The following is a 25,720-nucleotide window of genomic DNA, read 5'->3' as shown; positions in this document are numbered from 1 at the left end:
TAAATCTCTCCAGCATCCCTTAAGTTGCTCTTCCCTGGACCTTCTCTATTCTGGCTACATACTTTTTTTAGTTGACTTGCCCAAATTTTGAAAGCAATCATCAAAATGAGAATGCAGCTATATCATTTACTACAAGGTGTAAGTCGGGTAGAGTCTGACCAGTGTCAGTGATATTTTTCCCCATTTCCTCCCTGTGCTAAACTTCATCCCTGTGCAGAGGCCTATGCACCAACTAAGTCCTTCTTCAACAGGCCTTATGTGGGACCTATGCAGGACTTCATCCTGTTTGCTTTCTGACTGATACTGTGCACTACACCCATCCTAACTCCTAGATTTGTTCCAGAGAGGTTACAGCTAATTCAGGTCCCATCAATATGTGCAAGTAGTTCAAATGATTTTTTCCAGTGTTCATTATCTTGCTCTTGTCTGCACTGAATTTCATCTGCTATCTTGTTACTCAGTCACCTATGTTTTATTAGCTTTTTCTCCAATTCCTGCCTTTGCTTCTTGGTTTATATTAACTGAAATCATTTTGCATTGTCAGCACATTTTAGCTCTTTGTTCCTCATCCCATCTCCCAGATCATTAAATATGAGTGGTGAGCAAATAGTAGAGGAAATTATTCATGAATATTCATTTGAAGTCAAAAGCAAATTTCATTTGACAGTGTTTGTGACCATTCCTTCTTCACTTCTTACAAACCACCTGAGTGTTCATGATTTACTAGCGCAAATACATGCCACAAATTCAAGTTAAGCTCACAAATAGTCATCTGAAGCAAAATTCTAATTGTATGTACACATATAAAAGTCATGCTGTATAGGTAGGAGTGTTCCAGCTATACCCCATCTCGTTTCCCCTCCCACACAATGCCCATACACTGTGGGGGCACTGAGGAACCACTTCCAGAAGCTTATGTGCCACCCAGAGATCCCCATATACAGGAGGAATCTGACACCAACTAGATAAGTGGGATTACAGCTGTTGTGTGCTACCAAATAAGTGCAAATAAGTCATAATGGAGCCAGGAACTCCACTCCAGGTGCCCCAAGATTAAGGCTTCATTACACAAACTTGTCAGTCTAAATGGACATGACAGACAAAGGGTGGGAGGGAAAACAGAGAAGTGAAGTGAATTGCCTGAGACTGAATATATAAGGGCAGTGTCAGAACAGGGAATAGAATGCAGACTCCTAACTCCTAGTCCAGTGGCCTATCCGCTAGACCATGCTGCCTCCTCTTTTCCCAGGCATTTATCACCCACTTGCCACACTGAGCCTGCATGCCTTGCCATGGGACTTAGGTGGACAGTTAACACAGCATAAATTGTCAATGTTTACAGTTCATCACACTAAGGGCTTGATTCACCACTCGCCTCAGCAGAGCTTGGCTGGAGTGATGAAGTGAGGACTACAGGGAACTGGTTGTGACTCCCTGATTCATAGGTGCCCAGCCTGATTTATTCCTAATTTCTCTATCTCCTAACTATTTTATGATCACAGTGACAGAGGTCTGACTAGATTATCACAAATTCTCTTTAAAAACTCTTGTAAGGCTTTTTATTGAATGTTTTTAGATTGGCCAGTAAATTACATTCACTTGCTCCTCTTTACTCACTAATTTACTATCTATCTCAAAGATCCTTCTGTATCAAGTGAGGGAAACACAAATTGGAGCGAACTCTCTTTCAACTCCTGTAAAACTCCAATAGAAATCTTAGGGCTGGCCTGTATTGCTTTGCATCCTTAAAATCACTTTGAAGTGAGTGGGGTAAATCAGTGAAGAACTGGGATTAACAAGAGTAAGGAGGCAATAAAAACTGGAAGATTTGGACCTTTCCAAAAGTCAGGCCATCTGTTCGTCTGAGTTACAACCAATGCAACCCTGTGGTATAACTGTGTGGGACACATCAGTGTAGCTGAGAGAGGAAGACGACTTTTGTGCAGGCATGAAACCAAATGGGCTTGCATTGATGCAGCTCAGAGAAATTAGCCTGCCACACTGATTTGTCCCTATAATTAAATAGTACCACCAAGGTGCTCTATAGACAACTCTGGAGATCAATAATTTGTATTATAGGGGGGTCTAGAGTCCTGTTGTATTAATTTGAATGGAATATATGGGCCCAAAAAGTCAGAGGTGTTAACATGACCCTGTCCAACATTAAATAGCGTTAAATAATGTTCTGGGTTTCATATACAGAGACCTGAGCTTGATTAGCACCATGGCAAACACATTAGGAATTTCATGCCAAATATTAGAAATGTATTGATTGAAATACACAAAAGGAAAAAAATTAAAAGAAGGCAAAAAGCATTGATACTCAATTGAATGTTTATGCAAAACAATCAAAACCCATTAAAATCTCTTTTTAAAGAGCGTGAATATTGGTTAACGTCTTTTATTCTGTCAAGCATTACCTCTTGGTGGGAAAGAAAGGTTTAATTCTATTGTTCAGTTTTGTGCTGGTAATGATAGTCACTTTCCTGTCCAGGAAGATGCTGAAAGGGGAGAAGACAGGAAAGTATAGATGGGGGAAATAAGGACTTTGCTGATGTTCTCAGAATACAAGGTGGTTGATCAGTCATGAATGAATGCTTTAGTCTGGCAGGTTGGCCATTACAGCTGTTGTTCTGAATCCTGACTTGCCTCCATGCTCCCAGGACATTTGATCTGGTCAGGTATCTTTCCTTTACTAGTCCTTCTCAGGCCAAGCAGAGCTGGATGGACCATCTCATTTCGCTGCATTGGTGCCATGCAATGCAATTGATTTCAGATCAGGTGAAAAGCAGAGAGCAAGAGAGGACAGGAGGAAATTAATGGGGGACAGAAAAAGACACATGAGGGAATCTCACAGATACCAGTGATGATGGTCAAAATGTCTTCACTGGAGTATTAAGATAAAATTTCTTCTGCTGCAGCTGCAGAGGTGGAAAGCTTCCTTCCCCCTCCCCCAGCCTCTATTTTGGGGACCCAAAAAGGGGGACTGCTGGAACAATCCTCTCATTGTTTTGCCCACCATTTGGGCCTAATTTCTGAAGCACGAGTTTTGGTGCATCGATTTCTAGTCCCCTACTCCTTTTGTACACTAACTATGATTTTAACACAATCATTAAGTGGTACTAGTAGACCTTCTCTATTTAAAATTAATTCAGTCTTTCTGTCTCCTTAAATTTCTTCTTGTTAACATTTGTTGTTATAGGTTATTGTGTCATTTTATGAACTTTCACTCATTTTTCACAGCTGAACTCACACTTAAGAGAAATTTGCAGGCCCAATTATCACTACAGGTCCCAACGAAGATTGTGCTCGGTGCTCTACAAACACAGTGAGAGGCACTCCCTGTCCCAAAGAGTTTATAATCTCAATAGACAAGGCAGACAAAGGGTGGGAGGGCACAGAGAGGTGAAGTGACTTGCCCACCATCACACAGCAGGTCACGGAGCTGGCCTCCTGATTTGAAGGCCTGTGCAGTGCATTGTTTATTAGCCATGTTACGTATTACTCTTTTAAAAAAATATTGCAAAGTGATGTTCCCAGCACAAAGGAGATCCACAACGATCTTTAATGCCCAGGATTACCCTGCGCTTCTTTTTAAAGAGCCCTGCATTCAGCATCTTCCAGTTCTCGGATATAATTACTGTTCTTAAAGCAAATGGTATCTTTCAATAGTAGCTCAGCTACATAATTCTCTGACTCTTTCAGAGGCCTCAGACAAATTGCATGAACTTTTGGGGTATTTGTCTATGGAATTTTCAAGTCAGCTGTCGAAGTCACTAGAAGTATGACTGCCAAAATCAGGATGAAAAGTATTTTCTGGTGCTTTGTAGTATCATGATGAAAAGCAAAAGAAATACATATTTATGACAGTCTCATAGTAATACCATGAATAAGGTTCCTGAAGAGCCAAGCCACCTCATAAATCCCTACACGAGCCAAAAACAATGGAAGGTATTCTCGTGCAGGGCTGCAGCTTTGGTCCTTTAAAAGAACTGCACTGGAATGAAACTGTTCAAGTTCTGGTTGAGCTGGCTCCATTGAAATGTTCACTAATTACCGCAAAAGCTCTCAGCTGAACTATTTTAAAATAACTGTTTCCAATAAATATTGCTGTTTAATTTGTATATGTCAGTGGCTTCTCTGTAAGGTGGTAAGGAAGGGATTTGAAAATGTGCAGGTATTCAAATTCAACTTCCTTTATAGGAACTTCTGTAGTCAAAATGAAAAGGAAATTAAATTGGGATTTCATGGTTTGGATGTGAAAGTGCAAAGGTTCAGGACTAAATTAAAATAACTCTAATTTTGACTCCCAGACAAAGTACTTAAGAGCTTTCCAATAAAGACATCAAGTTTCTTTGGTGCTTATTTCTTAGTTCGCATTGCATGAAGGCTAAGGAGCAACTAGCGACCGAGGAAGGAGAGATGAGCGATGAGAGAGGAGAAGCTGAGGCAGAGACTGCTGTCCATGCTCCAGAGAGATTTGAAGTTGCGACCTCTGGTTTCCAATAAGTAAAACAATTGCAGATTTACAGTACATTCATCGTCATATTTATGATAATCTGGACAACCTTTAGTTTTACCCTAGTGCAGTTGCTTGAATTTTAATTATGTTATTTTAGTCTGTGGGACTTCAAACTATAATTTCCCCCACAAGAATACCATGGCCCTGATTCTGCAAACACTTATGCACAAGAGCTAATGTATGCATGGGAGAAATTCCATTTAGTTCAGAGGAACACTCTGGCATGTAGGATGAGGGCCTATTTTTGCATTTCTATTTTTCATGTTGTTTGCCAAACCTCATTCTTTAAAATCCTTCCCTAGCTATCTCATGTCATTTTTATTTTAGTATTTTCAAAGCCTCCTTATCATGTAAAGGGTTTTCTTAAAGATTTAAGGACAGATCCTGAGCTCATTGAAGTTAAAGGAGCTGTGTTGATTTATGCCAGTTGAGCATATAACCTCATTGTCTCATCTTTGTGAATATACAGTATGATGGATTTATTCAAGCTTATGGAAAACAGGTCAGAGAACATTGTGGTGCTGTATATCCCCTCTTAGTTTAGATGACAAATTTTTTTATTCATTGCTTATGCTTTCCATACTGAAACTGAAAAGGTTGATGGGTACCATATAGTTTTAAATGATGTATCTTTTTTATTCTGTTTCCTTCTGGTTCATAGGATTTGAATGGAACCATATGATTATAGTCTTAGGTTGTCATGCAAATGGACTAATTTTCTTCCATTTCCCATTCTCCTTACTGTCCTTGTCAATAGGATGGATACATTTTGTGCTGTTTTCTGTTTCTGATAGCCATGTAAGGCTGTCATCAGTGTGGATTAATCTTGTGCCTGTATTATCACAAAATTCTTTGTCCTAACAAAGAGATATCATTGAATTTGAAGGCCAATCTACTTTACATGCAATCTATAGTGTCAGTCCTACAACAAAAATTGTAATGAGAGCTAAAAATGGCACAAAACAAATCCATTGTTATCAGGATCTTTAAATTGTAATTTCATGGTCTTCCCTGAATGCAGCATTTACTGAACAGTACCAAGGAAGAACATGGCCAAATAACTGATTGGAAACTTTAAAATAATCATAGTTCTGCGTATTTCTAGCATAAGTTCATGCAAGCAATTCCTTCAATAAAAACCATTATGCAGTGAGGATATTAGTCTTCAGCACATAAAAGCAATCTTAAAAATAATGGTAATGGCTGGACTTAAACCTAAAAAAACAACATTTTCAGGATTATAGCTTCCACGTTTAATCCCTTAACTCTCCGCTTTGTGCATAGTTATTACATAGGTTTGAAATTGGAGTGTGATGTGTCATGTAATTTAATTCCTTTATGTGTTGAGACTCACTGGTCTACACTATGGGAAAATGCACTTCAAATATTGCTTTTAAAATATTTTTATGTTATGTATGTAAGACATTCAGTGAAACCACAATTTTTAATGTTCCTAGCACTCCTACACAATATATAAAGGGCATAAAGTGACATGATGTAAACCAGATTTGTTTTAAAAAAGTCCTCTGTGCTAAGGGCTTGCCTATTAAATTCTAAACCTAGCTTGACTTTTTATTAGTGTATTAAGATTTGTCTACATGGCGATGTTATATTGGCTTAGTTTGTTTGCTCTAAGAGCAAACAAAGAATTAACTATGTTGAACTGAAGTGTGCCCACGCTACTTTGTTATACCGGGTTAAGGTACTTTCCTTGGTACTGATTGCATCTACATAGGTCTGTGCTTGTTTGAATTAACTGTGCAACATTCTGAGCAGATATCTCATGGTGCAGTCAATATTCCACTGCTCAGCTGTATGATCTAGGATTTTTCTTGCAGTGCACTGTAGGAATGCTTACTTGAACCTGTAGGAATTCTGGGGCTTAAGGTCAATTTACAAACTCCCATGATTCTCTCCTGGCATCTCATAATTCATCTGTATTTGTCGGGGGCATGTGCATCTGTGCAGGCTGTCCTTACATTGGGGGATTTTACCGGGAGTTCCCAGGAGACATAGAAGGGTTTTGTTCAGAAAGGCAATGGGCAAACCAGGAGGATATGCAGTGCTGCTGTTCACGAGGATGGTGCCCCCAGCTGGTGGAAAAGTGGGAGGAAACACTAGCTATATGGGCAGTCTCAGGAAAGCTGCATTCCCTTGTAATATACATGCCAAAAGAAAGCACTATCTTTGCCTTAAGTTCTTTTTTTATGATATCCATGGGTCAGCATATAGTACAATGCCAAATAAATAGAATTCTGCAGTAATTTCTCTGAACCCAGAGGATTCGGATAGCCATGTCTGCCTTAAGATGCCTTAAAATCGCTATGTATTTTGAAATGTCTGTGAAGCATGATTTGGGCTATTTACCTCATGAAATCTCAAGTTAGCTAAATGCCTGCCATGCAATGAATTTGATATTTTAATCTCTGTGGTGCAGACATCTTGGACAGGGAGGGGTGGGGTGTTAGGAGGGTCCCAGTGGATGAAGGGAGGAGGAAGGGAGAATGAGCAGGGATCTGTTCAGGAAAGTGGGGTTGGAGGTGGCAAGCGACTGATGGTTGAGAGATTTGATACTGCAAGGAAATGAAGGGTTTTTTTTAGCTTTTGAGTCTCTGGCATAGATGCCCTTATGAGCACACTGTGAAGGAAGGGGGTTTAAAGTTGAGCATGCAGAGAGAGGCTGCTAGCTCCACCCCTATGGTGGTGGACAGCCAGTACCCAGAAAAAGTTGTTTAAATCCCCTGATACAGTTGTAATACATCACATAATACTTACTGATACAGCTCCCCTCTGCAGCATTTTCAAATTGGCTGCTGGTAGAGCTATCTTCCAGTATGGCTGCCCACATGGGGGTTTTATGTAATCTCTGAATCTGCCAGGTCACATCCTCCGAGTTGGACCCCACGGTATACATGGAGTCGAGGGAGCTTTCCAGGGGGTTTTGGGTGCTTGCTGTGTTGTCTGAGGTGCTTTGTGGAAAAAACTGCCCTCCACATCATTCTTGGGTATGATGGAGGCGGCATTGCTTGCAAAACAGCAGTCCAGTTCTTCATAGTAGGGGCAGTTAGTGGGACCATTACCAGAGGCCCTGTCCTTATCCCTTGCCTTCAGATATTTGTGCTGCAGCTCCTTTGCTTTGTCTCAGCACTGGGAGTAGGTCTAGGAGTGCTCCCCCTCACTTTTATTTGCTCTGACAGTGTCTTGTAGATCTCTGTATTCTCTTCTCCAGGTGGAACAGGGCATGTAGCTCTCCCAAGAGGGCAATCAAATCCAAGAGCTCTGTAGGGTCCACGCAGAAGCACAGGCTGCTATAATGGGTATGTGACTTTGAGTCTGTGAACTCACCACTATCTGGTATCAAAAAGGGCACTCCTAAATGGAGAGGTGACATCTAGTCATGATGACCCTGGAGCAGTGGTGGGCACATAGGTACAAAGACAGGCTGATGTAAAACTGAAGCAAGTAGCTGGAAGACTGCCAGAAACAGATTAGTTAGGAATATGTTCATATAAACCTTAAAGTGAAAACACTCACTGTGAAACGGAATTCCTTCTGTTCCAAGCAGGAATATTTACTGTAATGTCAGATGCCAAATAATTTGCTTTTAAAAACAGGTTGTGTGAAGATGCAAGGTGAAAAAAGGTGAAAAAGCTATTTACTCTGATGTGACATCCCTATGTAGACAAGCCCTTAGTAGAACTACAATGATGATAGGCGCTTTTATAACACACTGATAGAGATACCTTAGAAACATGTGAGGTGGAAAGAAAGTCACTAATCTCTGTACATAGGAATTTTATAATAGAATGGACCTTTGCTACTAGTAGATGGTTTTATTAAACAGGGCCAAATCCTGTAGTTCTTGCTCATGCAGAACACCCATTTCAATGGAAATTCTGCTTTAGTAAATAGTGAAAAGTTTGGTCACAAAATGCTAATAAAAGACTGTTTATTTCTTAGTTTAGGATGACAAGATTTGTTCATGCTAAGAAAATAATGTCTCAAATGACAAGCCCTCAAGATTTCAAAGGCAGCCTAAGAGAGCTTTGTTCAATCAGAAGGTAACAAAGATGCTCATACTGACACATCACAGCAGTCTCAATAGAATAAGAAAGACACTCAGGGGAAAAGAAGAATGTGCTATTAATCAGGCTAACATGAAAGCATTCTCTCTAAGTGCTAATGGAAATCTTCTTTATTAGTTTATAACTGGAATGCAGTCTTTGTGCCACAAACACTGGTCTTTGAATGGAGCATTGCGGTTTAATTGATGAAATCTTTTGGTTGCTAACAAAGTAGTTGATACACTCCATGAAATAGTTGACTGGCTGGCAGCTTAATTAATAGATACATGGGGCTTTGGCTTTCCTTACAGATGCAGTCGTAATATGCCATATTTATTTCTATACATAAATGGATTTCACAGGAAGGGAAAGGCACATGGGAAAGTTATTGATCCATAAAGTGAGTTGGTATGTGTATGTCATTAATAAAGTGATGGCATGGCAGCCGTCACCTGAATGGTTCAGGGAGGGCAGGGACATGTGACAGCAAAAGACCAGCTGTATTGCTGACAACTGAACATTATTGTAGCACAGAAGTTAGACATTACTACATGGAATAGGACAGAGCAGTAAGACAAATGGAAATATGAAGAAAAAACTGAACTTTAAGATAGTTTACATTACAACCTTACCCCCAATTTATTGGGGACTTTTGGCATTATTGTTATATATATGTCCCCAAACCTGTATTAAGCTAAAGTTATGAAACCTAAATCATTTACCGGCCTTTGGAGTGTTTATCTCTGTGTATGAGAGACAGCACTGGACTATCAGTATCTTACTTATTGGTATAACATTAGCCGCAACAGGAATATGATGACTATCTGTCACAGCTCTTTCTCATTATATCAGAAAGTGGACACTTTCACCTAGAGTACCTAATGAGTTGCTTCTTTCACCAGAGGATTTCTCTCTCTCAACAAGGTGAATCATCTGGCTTTCTCATCTCAGACCAAAGATTAGAGAACAAATCACTTTTTCAAAACTACAGTATCTGATGGAAAGCTTGTAAGACTATTACCTACTCAGGGCCAATAACACAATCTGGGCACGAGCATTGTTAAGAAATGACACATATGCACTCGGATCTGGGCTTAAATGGAATTTAAGAGGTGTGCTGGCATAATATTCTGGGTTTCCAGTGACCTCAGCTCGGTGAAGCCTAGGGACAGAGGCCCCACTGTGGAAAGTCCATTTATTAGAGAAGTGGCAGAAAGCAGCCATGAACTACCCATTCTTGGGGGGCAGCATGTGTCAGTGCTGGCGAGGGAGACTTTAGCCATGGCATCTGTAGGGAATACACGGATTCAGCACACCCCCCTAATCAGTCTTTACTGATGAAATCCTCCTATTGAGGCCCCAGTGGCAATTAAAACTGCCCCTCACCACTACAGAAAAGCTATGGGCTAGCAGATGCAGCAAATCTAGCTCCTCTTCCACCTCCACACCACCAATGATGAATCTCTCTTTGGTACTGATGGACTAGTTAGCAACATGAAGTCTAAACTACACCTCCCTGTATCAGTTTGGGGAAACCTGCCCCACACATTGTATTACAGGAGTTTGCTCAAAATGCCATAATAATCAATTTCAAGGCTCAGAACGTTTCAATAGAAGAGCAGAGAGTATAAATATTGCCATTTAATTACCATACAATATGTTTCTTATACAAACTGCCACAACTGTCTCTATTTCAAATGATAGGTTTATATGGCAACAGTTTGAAACTAGTGGATTTACTGCAAATACTACCATAAATAAATCTTCACAACCCAACATAAGTAACACAAACAAACATTTATGTCTGTTGTCTGAAATGCAGCATATAGAGTTATGGCAGGTGTGACACCTGATAGCTAAATTGAAATTTATAGAATGCATATGGCAAAATTTCATTTTTTTTTTCATTTAATGATCAAAAACTCCATGACAGACAGTGTAAAATGAAAACAGATGAAATTAATTTCCACATAGGTCCTGCCAAGTTTCATTTTCTCTGCAAGTTCTTGGAATCTATTCCCACGTGTATGGCTGGAATCTGCAGATTCTGCAATTTACCTCTTCATTCTTGCATCTGACAGTCTGCCAAGTGCTGTATGTTACAGAGTGATTGAAAAGACAAGTCTGTTTATTATGATACCAAGATCTTTCCGATTGACTTGATAGGCTAAAATATAAATAAATAATAAAGTAAAAGTTGTAAAACTCTCCAAAAGCCACAATCATTATAGGACTTATACTGGTGAAAGCTGTAAGACTGGATAATAGATGAAGTGTACTGGAAACTTGATACGGTTTTTTAACTGTGTGCTGAGGTAAAAGGTGAACCTAGTTAACTAGGCAACAGATCCTTTTACTTGCTCTAATATGAAACAAAATTCTCTGTGGAATAAGTTTCAGACAGGCATGGAGAACTTATTTTTAATCAGTTTTAAAACACAGTCTGTAATAAGTGTGCCCTAAGGTAGTTCTGCAGTACCTGTTATCATAAAAGAAGCAGGGGGTAGGGCGGTGGGGAGAACAAAAAACAAACAAACAAAAAAACCCAATTACATATCACCAACATCAAAACAACAACCAACAACCCCCCCTTCCAAAAAGAAAATAACAACTTCACAATGGGGCTTAAAAAAAATGGCAAACAGGACACAATCTTTTTTAATCTTGGCTCTTGTTCAGAATTCCTGCCTCATCTTTTCATCAGAAACTGTTGGGCAAGACACTCATAACCATATGTTTCTAGTTGCTGAAATCTATAGAATGTAAATGAAAGGCATTTTTTTAAGGGCTAATGTGTGAAACATTAAAAATCCATACTCTACATACCATAAATAATCTTGCCAACCACAACACAGCACAGACCATGGTATATTATATGGTAACATGAAATAATTTGAAGATTGATGATTAACTCTCTCTGAGAAGCATTTTGTAATATGGTATATTAAGGACTCCTTAAAAAAGTGCTTTCTCATAAAAGGGAAATAAATTGAATCTGCTTTTTGAAAGAAAATAGTTGTTTGGTGACATTATGGGCTAAATTAAGGAGATTAAATTTAAAGGGGAGAAAGTTAGCATTTTATGCATTTGATGCATTTATTACAAAATACAATGAAACCGACAGATTTTTTTAATTTCGGAGAATAAAGTTATTTAACTCTAACTTTGTAACTGTGATATACCATTTAAAATTAAACAGGAACATACCAAAAATCTTTTTGTGAATCACAGAGTTCACCCATACCATTAAAATTATTAATTTTGGTCAAAGATGCATCAGAAACCCTCCTGCCCACACATATACAGCTGATGAGTTTACAATCTAAGGCTCCAACTCTGGAAAGATTTACACTTTACATGCTTAACTCCATCCACTGTGAGTAACCCCATTAAGTCAATGTAACTACTCACAGTGAGTCAAAATAAGCACATAAGGAGTAAATCCATGGAGAAACAGACTAACCCTTGGTCTACACTTACCGGCGATTCGGCTGCAGTCGATGGGAGTTAAGCAACTGCTGTACTTCTGTTCTGTGCGGTGTCTTCTCGGCAGTGTGCTGACGGGAGCTGCGTTCCCGTTGACACAGTGGTATGCCACTTGAGGAGGTGGTTTTAGTATGTCAACTTCCTGATCAATTGAGCGTGTCTACACTGACTGCTCAGTCGATCCAGATAAGACAAACCCAATCCAGATAAGACATACCCAAAGAGTGAATGAAAGGAAGTATCATCATCTCCAGTTGGCAGATGGGGAGCTGAGGCACAGAGAGATTAAAGGGCCTGGCCAAGGTCACACAGGAAAACTGTGGCAAAGCCAGAATTTGAATGCAGATTTCTGAAGCCCCAGTCCTGGGCCTTAACCACAATACCATAATTTTCTCTCATTTTGTAACTAAATATCACTGTTTTCTACTTCAGTGCAAATTTACAAAAGGGTCATATAACTGTAGCCTGATGACAGTAGCCTTAAAAATTACTGCATATTGATACTGTGTTTGTAGAGAGCCTAGCACAAATATCCTGATGATATACTACCATAATACCAATATGGACAATATTCTGCTAAATAAAGCAAGTAACATTATCTTGGACAACATTCAAACTGGACGACCTATTAAAACACCATGAAACACCCTGTTAGGGCTTCCTCTGGGGTCTAGTGGCCAGATTCTATCCTCATTCACACCAGAGTGACTGCATTCAATGAAATTACTCCTGATTTACATTAATGTGAGAGGAGAATCAGACCGTATAAATCCACCCACCCCATATAGGTTTCTCACACACACGCACACACACACACAAACTGCCTCATAGTAGAAAATCTCTGTAAAGTTACCAAAAGAATAATTCAGGTTATTTCACATTTACTTTCTTAATTGTTTCTTTGAGACCTATGGAGTCCCCAGTTAAAACCCATTTTCCGATGTAAAGGGTAGCTAGAACTGTTCATTATTCATCATTTTACTTTATGCTGGTTTTGTATCTGCAGAATTTCAAATAAAACATTAAAACCCTTCTTCTTCAAAAAGGAAGTTTAATAAGTACAGAAGAGATTTGCATAATGCTTTTTAAAAGGGAAAGAATAAAAAAGAACTACAATACAGGATAGCAGTTGAGAACTGTAGGAAAAAACCAAGAAGCTTAAAAATATAATCAACGCCTGTTAGCTGTAGTTGTGAAGGGAAATAAGAAGAGAGGAGGGAAATATATCTAGGGGAAAAGAAAATCAAAGGATAAAAAGTAAGACCTCTGACTAACAGAACAGGAAGAACAATCATCAAGAACTGAGACACGGCAAAATTCATAAGTAAATACTTCTTAGCTTTTAATAGAAAGGAATAAGGACCAAGCATGCACTGGGAGCAAAATTCAAGAAACCAAAGGGAAAATGTAAAACTAATCTGCAGTAAGGAGAGTGTAAACACATATTTAACAAAAGCTAACAAAAAGAGGCTCCATGATCAGAACAGATGCATTGAAGGGGCGTAAAGGAACTGGCTGAAGAACTAGCAGAACCATTAGCAAATATATTTGACAAATCATGGAAATCATGCTGCCGTTCCCAAGAGCTTGAGAAAATGTAGTGTGGTTCCAATCTTGAAAAAAGGAATGATGGACACTTATCAAACTTTTGACCTGATCTCTTGTCCAGGTGAAGAACCTGAAAGCATACCAAAATAATTAATTTATGGACAACTGAAGCAGTGGAAAGCATTTAATAAGAGTTAATCTAGGTTTGCAGAGCACTGACTCACTTGCTTTTTCCACATAACACACTAGGCAGATGAAGAAAAGGTGGTAGGCAAAATGAACCTGGATTTTAGCAAGGCGGTTTGATCTAGTGGCATGCAGAAAAGTCATAAGAAAATAAATCACTTAGGTAATGGAGATGGATTGCTGGGTTAAAATGATAATTTGGTAGATAAGAGATAAAAGTGAGTCATTTTCAGACAGTGTTTTATCAAGGGTGAGTCATGGTTCAGTTCAGCCAGCATTGTTCAATATAACCTTTAATGACTAAGTAGTTGATTAATTTGTCATTGATCAATCTGCAGTTAGAATTGGGAGCTACAATAAGTAAATCTATTGTTTGTTAAGCATTGATGCTAAATACAGTAAAAGGGGCTCTGGATTAGACTCTGGACCTTTGCTGGACCACAGTTAGATAAGTTTTTATGTCAAGAAATGAAAGATCACACTGTGTGCTGTGGTACACAGAAAGCACCAATCGTGCGTGAGCGCTCTAAACCTGCCTTTTGTGTTGCAGAATCAGACTGTCCCATTATGTCCAGGACCCTCTAAAAACACAGATGGTGGTGGTGGTGGCCCTAATAAGAAGATTTATATTCATAGCATATAAATACATTTTGTGAGTTTTATTTAGAATAATGATTTTCTAAATCATTATCAGGACAGTGAAGTGGAGGAAATAGTGGCTAAAATAGGCCTCATGTTTTAATGCCATTAAGAAAAAAGGCTAGTTCTGTGTTGGGATGTTGGGATGGATGATTCTCCACTGCTTTGCATCTTCTGTAGTCAAACGTGTGTAAAATGTTGTGGGTCTAAAATGCTAGCAAATGAGAATGGTTGAATTTGAGAATCACTTTGCATGGGTGCAAGATACTACACAGAATGGAGGGAGGTGGAGCCTCAGGCCAAAAGAGTATTTCTGGGGAAATCAGAGGCCTCTAAGCCACAGTATGCTGTATTGGTGAGGTTGCGCCTAGAATACCATGCATTATTCTGGTGCCATTATTTTTCAAATGGCCCACCAAAACAGAAACGTTTCAAAGGGAGGCAACCAAACTCACTAAGGGCCATCAGAATACAGCTTTCCAGAGGCCGGATGGAACTTACTGAATCCTTTTGCACACCAGCTCTCTGGTAGCACAGCTCTGCCTGCTACTGCCTCCTGCCCCCAAGAACACTTCAGTCAGCATTAGATTGCACTGGCTTGGATTTGGGCAATGGGAATGCAAAAATGAATAACCAGTCAGTGTTCCTAGGAGTTCTGTGGGAGGAAGGAGGCTTCTCCTCACGATGCTTTGAGGCTGTTACTGCTGCCCCAGGGCTGAAATAGCCACAGTGGTATGTTTGCTCTTCCTCCATGAAGTGGGAATGACCATATGGCCTACAGAGCCACAAACCCACCTGCTTCTCCACTCCCCAAACCACCCTTATTCTGTAATATGCTGGGTGCCCTCATGGAGCTGTGTGCTGTGGTACACAGAAAGCACCAATCGTGCGTGAGCGCTCTAAACCTGCCTTTTGTGTTGCAGAATCAGACTGTCCCATTATGTCCAGCACCCTCTAAAACACAGATGGTGGTGGTGGTGGCCCTAATAAGAAGATTTACAAAAATCTGTCTGGTTTCTGTATTGCAGAAACCTGCATCACTCATTTTGGTTCTAGTTTGGATCTGTTGGCAATTGGTGCAGCAGTTTTCTTTGGTCTTGTGCGACAACTTTTTCCCCCCCCCTTTACATTTACAGTGTTTGTTTTAATTCCAAGCCCTTCTATGTCTGATTTTTTTTCTTCCCTGTCTTTCTGCCTGGTGAAAAATATGTTAATCATTTCTTACTTTTGTATAAAAATAAGTGAAAGGGCGAACACTCCAGTTTTGGCCTGTTGCTGCCATGATTCATGTTCTCAGAAGTTGTTGCTCTACAGTAGGTGCTCTTGCTAGTGAATTTCTCCCTGCTTTTTTAATATCTTTTCTCCAGTAAGGTGTCTGGTGAACAAGAACAATAACAATTTCTCTTTGGGTGCCTACCATCCTGACAACAAAAGAGAAAAGAAACCAGACGGGCTTTATTTTAACAAATTAGCCATATGTCTGACATCAGTGGGAGACGTGCCCTGTTGAGAGAAGAGAATAGTGCCTATTTTTTGTAGATCTTTGCCAGGTTACAGATTTGGCTTCTGATTTGCAATACAGATCTTTTGTAGAATCTTGCAAATCTTTTATATATGGTACTTTGTTTTTTTGCCACATATGGTAAGAAAAACTAATCACTTTGCACGTTCATCTTTGTAGGAAGGAAAAATAATAAACTCCAGTGTGAAAAGGAAACAGAATAACGATGGCCAGTCATTTATTAATTTGTATTAAGGCAATGCCAGAAGCCCCGGCTGAGACTGGTGCCCCCATTTTTCTAGACACCATACAAAGAGACAGTAGAGACAATCCCACTCCTTACATTTAAAACTTCACAACCTAAGGCCCTGACCCTGAAAACACTTATGCATGTGCTTTAGCTTTAAGTGCAGACTAATGCCACTGATTTCAGTTGGTTTAATGATGTGCTTAAATCTAAACACACGTGTTTGCAGAACTAAGGCCTAAATCTATAAGACTGACAAAGAATGGGAGAAAGAACTATTAATATCCTGATTTTACAGATGGGGAAGTGAAGCCCAGAGGGACTGAGTAGCCCAAGGTAAGCCAGGGAGCAAGGGGAAGAGCCAAGACTAGACCCCAGATCTCCTGAGATTCAGTCCAGTAACTAAGAGGTCTTTGTCCACTTGATTTTTAGGTAAACTGAAGCGAGAACTTGGGAAAAAAAACATTATTTCTCTGAAAGTGGAATTTATTTCCAGTAACATTACTCAGTTTCTTTGGACGTGATTCTCCCTGATTCTTTGGACCTTTACTCTTGCTGAGTAGTATCTTAGTATGCAAATAATCTCAGCAATTTCAGCAGGGCTACTTGCAGAGTAAGCTATTGTTTAAGATGACTTATGGTTGCAGAACTGGGTTCTTGATCATATTTTCATAATGTTGGTCTTAATTGTTTTTAATTGGATCAGTTAGACGTTATTTTGACATTTGTATACTTGTTTCTGCTTACACAGTATCCCAGTGTTATTGTGCTTTTCATTACCATATTTTTGTGTGTGTGGATTTCTATTTCAAGGGTTTGATCAAAATTAATGTAGTCCCTCTACCCAATGGCATTTATTTTGGTTATAAGATTAGAAATGTAAATTTGCAATAAAAGAAGAAAATAGGAAGCTGTTTTTAATGAATATTTTACACATGACTAATTAACAGAATCCCCTACAGGAATTTGGAAGTAATAAGGAATTGACTGAAAATAAATTAAAAATTAATAAAGGGGTCTCCAAACAACTTTGTTTATGAGTGTTACCAGTTGCATTCTTAGTTATGAATATTTCAAACTGTTTTGCTAGTCAGGATGTATTGTTCTTGGAGTGTTCATAATTTTAGAGGTGATTAGACAAAAAGGAGTAACACACAAAACAAAATGTCTTGAAATGATAAAGCCTACCTGGGGAAAAATTCTTAATGCACAAAGAATGGCTTAATATGCAGGGTTTTTTGTCTAACAATACCTGGAAAATGATGCTTTTTGTCTAACAATACCTGCAAAATGATACTCTATTAAGTTTCCTAAGCTTCTAAAAGGAGTAAATAGAAATGCTCTCTGACTTCGATTCCCTGAGTAATATGGAAACGTTTTGTAAAATGATACTTTGGAAGCGAAAAGAACTGCAGAAACTCAACTCAGCACAATCATTAGTGATTATTTGTTGAACCTGGACTGAAGGTTTTGCGTCAGCGGAGAAAATGGTGATAGTGCAGTGAAGGACAACAACATGCAGAGGAAAGCTAAATGATGACTTTCTCACTCTTCACTGGAAAAGCAAACACACACCCACACACATGAAAACCAACAATGTCCTTATTCATATTCTTTCTCAAACTTTATGTCTCTTCAAATCAAAGTTTGGTTTGCAAACAAAAGTGAAATCCTTTGACTTCAATGGAGATTCCCCCACTTACACCAATGGTGAATGGTAATAATCAGAGTTAGTATAGCGTAGTGGATAGAGGTCTGGACTAAGACTGGGATTCAGGAGACCTGTGTTGACTTCCTGGGTCTGCCACTGGCCTGCTGGGTGAACATGAACAAGTCACTTCGCTCCTTGTCCCTCAGTTTCTCCATCTCTGAAATGGGGATATTGCTACTGCCTTCCTTTGTAAGTGCTTTCTGATCTAAAGATGATAAAATCTAGATATTTGTTATTATTATTAAAGTTCCCTCACAGAATGTAGGCACAGGATCAGGCCTTTCACCCTGCAGAATAAAAGAAAAACTGTCACATCTCTTATTACTTACTAATAATTCAGATAATCCTGGATTACTATTTAATAATCTGAATCTCCTAATGAACCAGGTAAACCTAATGCCAGGAACATGGCATACTAAAATTAATATAAAATCCCATCAGAAAGGCATACATTTTCAGAAATAGTCAGGTTAAATTATATCAAAATTGTGGCAGATTTTAGAGTTTTGGACAAATCTTTTTTTTTTTTTTTTTGAGTTTCAAGGACAGGCCTGAAATCTCCTCTTTGGCCTTATTTCATCATCAAAAGCTGAATCCTCAGAAGGCATACATATGAATTTAATATAGATGTGGGACCTATAGAAATTGTAAGATCCAAAATGCTTCACAAATGGGGTGAGGGCAGGGGAGTCTGGGTCCTTATCTTCAAGAAATAAAAACAAATAACTTTTACAAATGTGTATTATAATCCACAAAAACATGAGTGAAGACCATATTGAATGACATCAAAGTCTGAATGGAAACTTGAAGCAACAAAGAGTTTAGAATATAAGAGTAAACATTTGTGTGACAAGTTGGCATCAGCAACCAGTCTGAGAAAGAACAAAAGACTTAGGCAAGTACAAAAAGAATAAATCTCAGTCCTTTAATAAATGTTACTAATTCTTCATATTGCCCTACAGTATTTCCATTAGTAAAACAAAGTTAATAAAGTTTACTTATGTATCTAAAACACTGTATGATCATTGGATGTGAAACATTATTATTATTTCTGATTATAATTCAGAATAACCTGCTCTGGGAATTGGTGTGAATAAAGTTTGACTAGGCTGGTCACCCACAGTTCCAATGGGTACATCACAGAATATTTTAATTAAATTACTTTTTATGCTAAAGAAGTCCTTTCTATACATTATTAGAATTAGTGTGTTACTTGAGTACAGAAACCAGGGGTAAGAAAATATTTTAAATGTCTATCACTATTGCTGCTTTTATACTTCCTTCATCACCCGAAGCGTGTGAGGTAATCAGGATAATGGACTGAACATAAAGGGGTGTGATCTTCTTTCCATCTCAAAACAAAGAGGGTGAAATGCTGATCCCATTTAAATCAGTGGCAAAACTCTCATTAAAATCAATGGGGTCAGGATTTCACTCAGAGAATCTATAAAATGACTACGCAAACCCTCTGAGTTTTTAATCACATACCTGACTCAAAGATGCTGCCAAATATCAAGCACCTTTTCCAAAGCATGGAGACCTCACAACTTCTCAACAAAAAAGCCAAAAGTTGTGGGTTTTTTTTTAACATGGGCAAAACAACTTATTTTTCCCTAATCATATTCTCAGAAATGGTTGAACCATTTTTGTTTAAACTTTCCAATAAACTTTAGCCTGAGGCAGTCACCCAGCATAGAAAATTTGAGTATGAAGAGTTAAAATTTGTCAAAGTTATAAGCAACCAAAAATAGGTCTTATAATGGGAAATCTTAGGCAATCTTAACTCTAGATAGTGCTACCAACTCTGCTTAATGCTTCCCATTATAAGACCCTATTTTGTGTTGCTTATAATGTATATACAAACTTCTCTCTCTGTCTCATCCAAATCCCATTTTAGTCAACTGGAAAACTTTATTTCCTATATGTCCCATATTTCCTGGGGAAAGAAACTGAGTTACCATGAGTTGGTCTGCTCCTGAGGTATTTCTGGCTTGGCTGAAGTATAGGAAATCTTATAAAAAAGTCTGGTCTCATGAGATTTCCAGCTCAGTACCAGACACACTGAGATAAGGTTTGGGTAAGCATTTGAACTTCTGGCTGCTTATCTGAACTTCCAAAACTTTAAAGACACCTGTTATTAATTTTAAATAACCAAAGACACATTCTCAAAGATGAAGCAGTTCTCTGCGAGTGTGCAGAAGTGATCAAAAATAAATCTAGCACTCATTCTTTTTCAAAGTCAGAAATGTCTTTTCCTTTTTTCCATTTCTCCAAGCAAAATCTCTGAAATAATCTTTACCAAATGATTTATAAATGCAATTTGTTTCTGAAAAAAAAAAATGTAAGCGACTACAATAATTCAAATTACTATCACTAAGAGCTTTTAATTAAAGACTAAAATATGTATGTCACTGTAAAAATAAATTAAAATTTCTAAGGTTTTATTAATAAGGCTTCTTGTTAAGGGTTCCTGAAGCAATTGTGCTTTTGAAGATAAGCTCTAAAACAACTTTAGTCTGGCAGTTATTTTTATTCTTTATAGCTTCTAAATCTTTTTCCCCCTCCCTACTGGAAGTTTTCCCTGTTCTTTCCGTGGGAAATCACCATGGGTGTTTCTGCCTGAAAGGGAAGACCTACAGCAAAAAACATGAAGCAAAAAAGGTTTCGATTTAAACATGGGTAGTTGCCACCAAAACACTGGCAGTAACGCCAAACACTGGCAAGAACTTTTTATTGGAAGAATCAACACCGTTTTTCTTTTTTGGAATAAATGCCTTTAACCATAGTATGAGAAGAACAATGTTGTAAGAACTCATCAGGGGTGCAGTGTAACCATCAGTATTAATAGGGACTTCACGCTAGAAGAACCTGCAGGTTGTGAGTGAACAGCTGGGTAACAGTTTGATTCACAGATGCTTCAAAGTTTCTAGAAAAGCCTGTGGTGAAATTCATAGATGTTTTACAAATAACAAATCCATATCCATTCCAGCTGTGAAAAGTCAAGTCGCAAATAATAGTCTGAGGGTCTATGCCAATTGCCTCCAGGGCCGCAACACAGTGGACTAGATAATACACTACTTACAGTGTAATACATTTAACTCAGCACTTACAAATAGAACGTATCTTAGTTATTGGAGTCTAAACTTAAATACTTAAATCCAGTGTTACTACTGAACAGTGTATCATGAACATGTACAGCTTTTCTTTCAGTTGACTTAAAGATCAGGTCAAATTTAGCTCCAAATTTAGGTTTTGTAAGAGTACATTTTTAGAAAATTTACAACTAATTCATATATGCTATGATTTTTTTGTAATAAATCTCATTAAAACAAGTTAAAAGCAAAGCAAAGCAACCATCAGTTAAACATTCTCTTGCAGCATTTGTGTGCCAAACTCATAGGATTGTGCTAGTTCAGGATAACCTGAAATTAAAATTAACAAGGAACTGACTAGCCTGGTTTTATTGTCCAAGCAGAGAAAAATGGAAACAAACCCAGGAAATAGTGAAAAGTAAATAAGATTTTCAGGTGTAACCACATGAGGCCTCAATCTTGCAATGAGTCTGTGTGGTGTTCATTAGGATTAGTGTGTATGTTTTTATTTGCAATACCGGGAATTTAAATAATTATTTTTAATCTGATATGTCCGTTATGTATCATATTTTGTTCAGAAAACACTTCTGCTGTATACTGAAAAGTACAGAATTCATGATACGTCCTACATATACCTTAACACAAAGAAAAGTTAAGAATCATATAAGAGATTTAATTTATACTGTGCATTGTACAAATTTTTACAGAAATATAAAGCAAACCGTTCAACTGAGCAGTGTAACAACCCTGGGGCACTCCTGAAAATCAGAGTTACAGGAGAGTACTTGCAGCAAGATAGAATTATTCAACATTCACCTATACCAGACTGATATACTATGCTGTCTTAGTCAACTTTCCTTATATGCTAACAAGACAAGCTCTAACAGCCTTTTTTTATGTTCTGGTCATTTAGTACACTACTGTGTTCTTGACATTCCTATCTGATGATCAAAATTTACAGGTATGTTGATGATATTTCCTTCTGAAGAAGGATTATCTCTGAGACTTTTTCTGCATAATGGTGTATAGAATTGCAGTTTGGCCATTACAGACAAAACAAAATTATTTTTGTTTTAAAAACAAAAATGGTAGTGGTTTGTAAAAGAGGAATCTGTCAATAAAACTAGGGATTATCAAAAACAGATTGAAAACTTGTTCAATTGACATTCCCAAATGTGTTTTATTCTCAGCTTCAATTAGAAAATTAAATAAAAAATATTTTTGGCATTCACCAGGTTAGACTTTCTGGCTTCAACTCATTTGATCATACTAATTATTTTCTTTCTTTGAATTTACTAATTAACTGCAATCATACTAATTATTTTCTTTTTTTGAATATACAATCCAAGTATTCTTTTGATTTAATATCTTTTTATTTGCATGCAAAAAGTGCAAAGTATTACTATTTCCATTACAAATTACACGTTTTGTAGTATATTGAAAAAAAAGAATCCTAACATCCTAACATTTATTTGGATCTATTGCCTATTCAAATATGTGGGCAAAGCTGTGCAAATAACTCGTGTTTTGGTTTGTTGGCAGTTCTGAGAAACTAGGCAAAAAATTCACATTGGGTTGACCCAAAACAATTTTTAAAAGAATTTTCAGGGACTCGAAAGGTAAAAAAAGAAGACTGGAAAAAAAAAATGTAATTTTTTATTTTGAGCTTTCTTAATGTTTTTAATTTTTTAAAACATAAAATTGAAGGAAATTTTGAAAAAGAACAGTCCTTCTGAATTGAAAAATCAAAACATTTTGTTCTAAAAAAATGTTGAAACACAACACTGAATTTTTCTGAATTTGTTATTTTGGATTTTATTCCTACCGAAATAATTCAGCAAAATCGACATGGATTTGCCAAATGTTTTCATTGACCAGAAATCTGCATTTTTTTTGCCAAACAAGGTTTCAGATGAAAAATTTCTCCCAGCTTTAGCTCTAGGCACCCTGACACAGCAGATGAGGTTAGATCAGCACATGGGTGAGGACAGTTCCGCTGCCTGCCAAGGTGCTAGGGTAATCTGCTGTTCTGATCCTCATCATGCCCCTCCCTCTGTGCAAATAGATGCACCTCACAGTATGCCCTGAAGATTAATAGACACAAGCTATTTTAGACCAGGAGGTATAGCTTGTTTTGAGTTTTTGAGGGCTTCTTACAACGAATGCTTTACTTGCATTCCTCTGTCTTTTAAATTGTGGGGATCCATGTTGAGCACCCCTGCTGATCACAACAGTAGCCATATGGTAGGAGGAGACAGATGGTCTCTCAAATAGAAAGCTCCCAAGCCATTTTGGGCTTTATAGGTCAAAATTAATGCCTTAAATCAATCCAGGAACCAATAAACAGCCAGTACAGATCATATAACTGCCACCAGGAAGCACCACTAAATAGGCAGCCTGCAGTTTAAATGTCTAGATTGAGTTAAGGTTTAGAGTGCAACAGCAACACAGCAATTGATGCTTGAGGTTGCAATTGTGTGCATCGTGCAAGCAAGGTCTATATCTCAAAGAAACCGTTTCAATCTCCCAGTGTCAGGCACGGATGGTAAGAGGCCCTCTCCCTTCAGTGCATGTGTTCAGACAAGGCTGGGAACCTTATCCTTTTTTTGTTTCCTTCTTTTAAAAAAAAAAAAAAAAAAAAAAACAACTATAGCAGCAACTACCAATTAACATTGCTTTGTCGCTGATTTTTGTGGTCACATTACACTGTAATCATAATCTGATATGCTGGGGCCAGCAATCCTGCTCATTAATATAAAGATGATTTGCCATTTGCAAGGAACACAGTCATTCTCTCCTTTGATCACCAATTTTTTTTTAAAGTGATGAGGTTTGATTTGTTTTTAAACAGGTGGGAAGACATCATTTTGAAACAATCATCCACTCACTTCCATCATTCACTTTTAAATAAAGAACAGAGTGTTGGCATGGAAGGAAAAGTACAAAACAACTTTAAAATGAAAAATTCTGATTAAAAACGAATAAAGAATTTGACTTTAAAAGAAGTTAACAATCACATTCCAAGACTGTAGGCATTGTCTGAAGAACACAACAGGTTTACCTTAATGCCCTATGTGCTGTGTTACTCCATCTTTGCCTCTGCCCATCAGATAAACAGTGTTGAGCTTGGACAGTGCTTTAATGGGAGACCTCCAGATATTCTCAGTCACCACACATCAGAACTAGAGCATGGAGTCTGCCTAAAAGAATAAATTAAGTTATTTCATTTTAATCTCTCTCTCTCTCTCTCTCTCTCTCTCTCATACCCAGAAATGTCTATGATTGGAATATAGAGAACTTTAGAAAGACATGGGCATGGGTCCTGCTCCCACGAAAATCTGTAGCAAAAGTCCACTTGATGTCAATGTGAATAGGACAGGGCACAATCTTACTCTCACAGGCTGATACCATGTATTCTCAGGGAATTTACTGCCTCTGTCGATAAGCCTAAGAAATTGTATACCAGGCCTTCATATAGAAGGAAACTCCTGATCATGGGAAATTGTTCTCCAATGTGCTGAACAAAAGAAAAAAGACCTGTAAGTGAAATTTTAAAAAAGCTGGGAAATTACTTCATATCTTGTTTATTTGGAGGACATTCATGCTAGACCCTAAAATTTCATAGTTTTTTATGCTGTGGAGACCAGTTTAAGTAAGCACATTAAGGGTGAAAGCTGGTCCCATTGAAGTCAATGGTAAAACTGACAATCTAAGATGGGAAGTGCTACATGAAGTCAAAATATTACTATTTTCATGAGGATTTGCAGAAAATATACCAGGTGTGGCAAAAACAATTTGCATATTGCAGAAAAGAGCAATTCATGATTCCATGAATATTAGCATTTTTACAATAATTGAATACATACAAATGCCACGAACTTGCCATTACAAGTCATCATATTGGAGACACACAATATACTGTTCACAGTCGGATAGAATACTAACAAAGCAAATGAAGACATGAAAGAATTAAAAATGTACAACATGCATAATTATAAGTTCCTTTTATGCTGTCCATTAAAAAAAAAATTTCACTGTGCAATTCCTCTGCCTTTGCATGGACTAGACGGCTACCTCAGCCTCCCTTGATCAAAGCATTAGCTCAACATGCATTCACTGAAATGGGATGTCATTAAAAGTGAGCACCATAAGCACGGTAAATGGATTCTTTTATAATGGCGGTGTTGGTAATGACTCCATAGATAAAGTTGCACTGAGACTTCAATTTAAAGCAGGACTAAAATCCCGTTTCACACTTTAATGGTTGAATAGTCTAAATTTAGCACAATAATTCTTCAGAGGACAACTGAATTTTCCATGTAATTTTCTGTAGTAAATATTTACTAAATTTTGCAGAGGAAATGTGCTAAAAACAACTTCTTTTTTAAATTTTGCCACGACTTTCTCACTTTTCTTGGTTTCTCCAGACCCAAGAAACTCCAGACTCCACAAATGTGCACACATATGTTCTGGTAACATCTTGGACATAGACCACTTTGGAAATATTAATTTAGATGCAATGAGCTATTTTCTTAAATCATGGTAACCTAACAGAACTACGCCAAGAAAAGACTATGCTCAGATCTGAGAACTACTCCTCTTTTCTGATACAGCTGATTCTCTGGCCCCCAGGTCCTCAGCCTTGCTGTGGAGCCCGCTTCCCTAAACCCATGGGCAATCCTTCACCCCACTCCTCTGAATCCCACTGCAAAGTGAACATTCTT

At 38.0% G+C, this 25,720-nt stretch overlaps 1 long non-coding RNA gene across 1 annotated transcript in view; it reads right to left on the bottom strand.

The window, feature by feature from the left end:
- Positions 1-10,507: 10,507 nt before the first annotated feature.
- The window catches only part of LOC137146784 (uncharacterized), a 141,406-nt gene continuing 126,193 nt past the window's right edge, over positions 10,508-25,720 (bottom strand). Inside the window, exons 2-3 of the long non-coding RNA XR_010918051.1 lie at positions 24,058-24,196; positions 10,508-10,678 (exon numbers count right to left, since the gene is read on the bottom strand). This is a non-coding gene — a long non-coding RNA (uncharacterized lncRNA). The remainder of the gene's footprint in view (positions 10,679-24,057; positions 24,197-25,720) is intronic.

The sequence above is a fragment of the Emydura macquarii genome, unplaced genomic scaffold, assembly GCF_026122565.2.
Source record: "Emydura macquarii macquarii isolate MOO-44397 ecotype Brisbane River unplaced genomic scaffold, CSIRO-AGI_Emac_v2 contig_480, whole genome shotgun sequence".
In the NCBI taxonomy this organism is placed as follows: Eukaryota; Metazoa; Chordata; order Testudines; family Chelidae; genus Emydura; species Emydura macquarii.
This window is presented reverse-complemented; position numbering and strand designations above follow the sequence as displayed.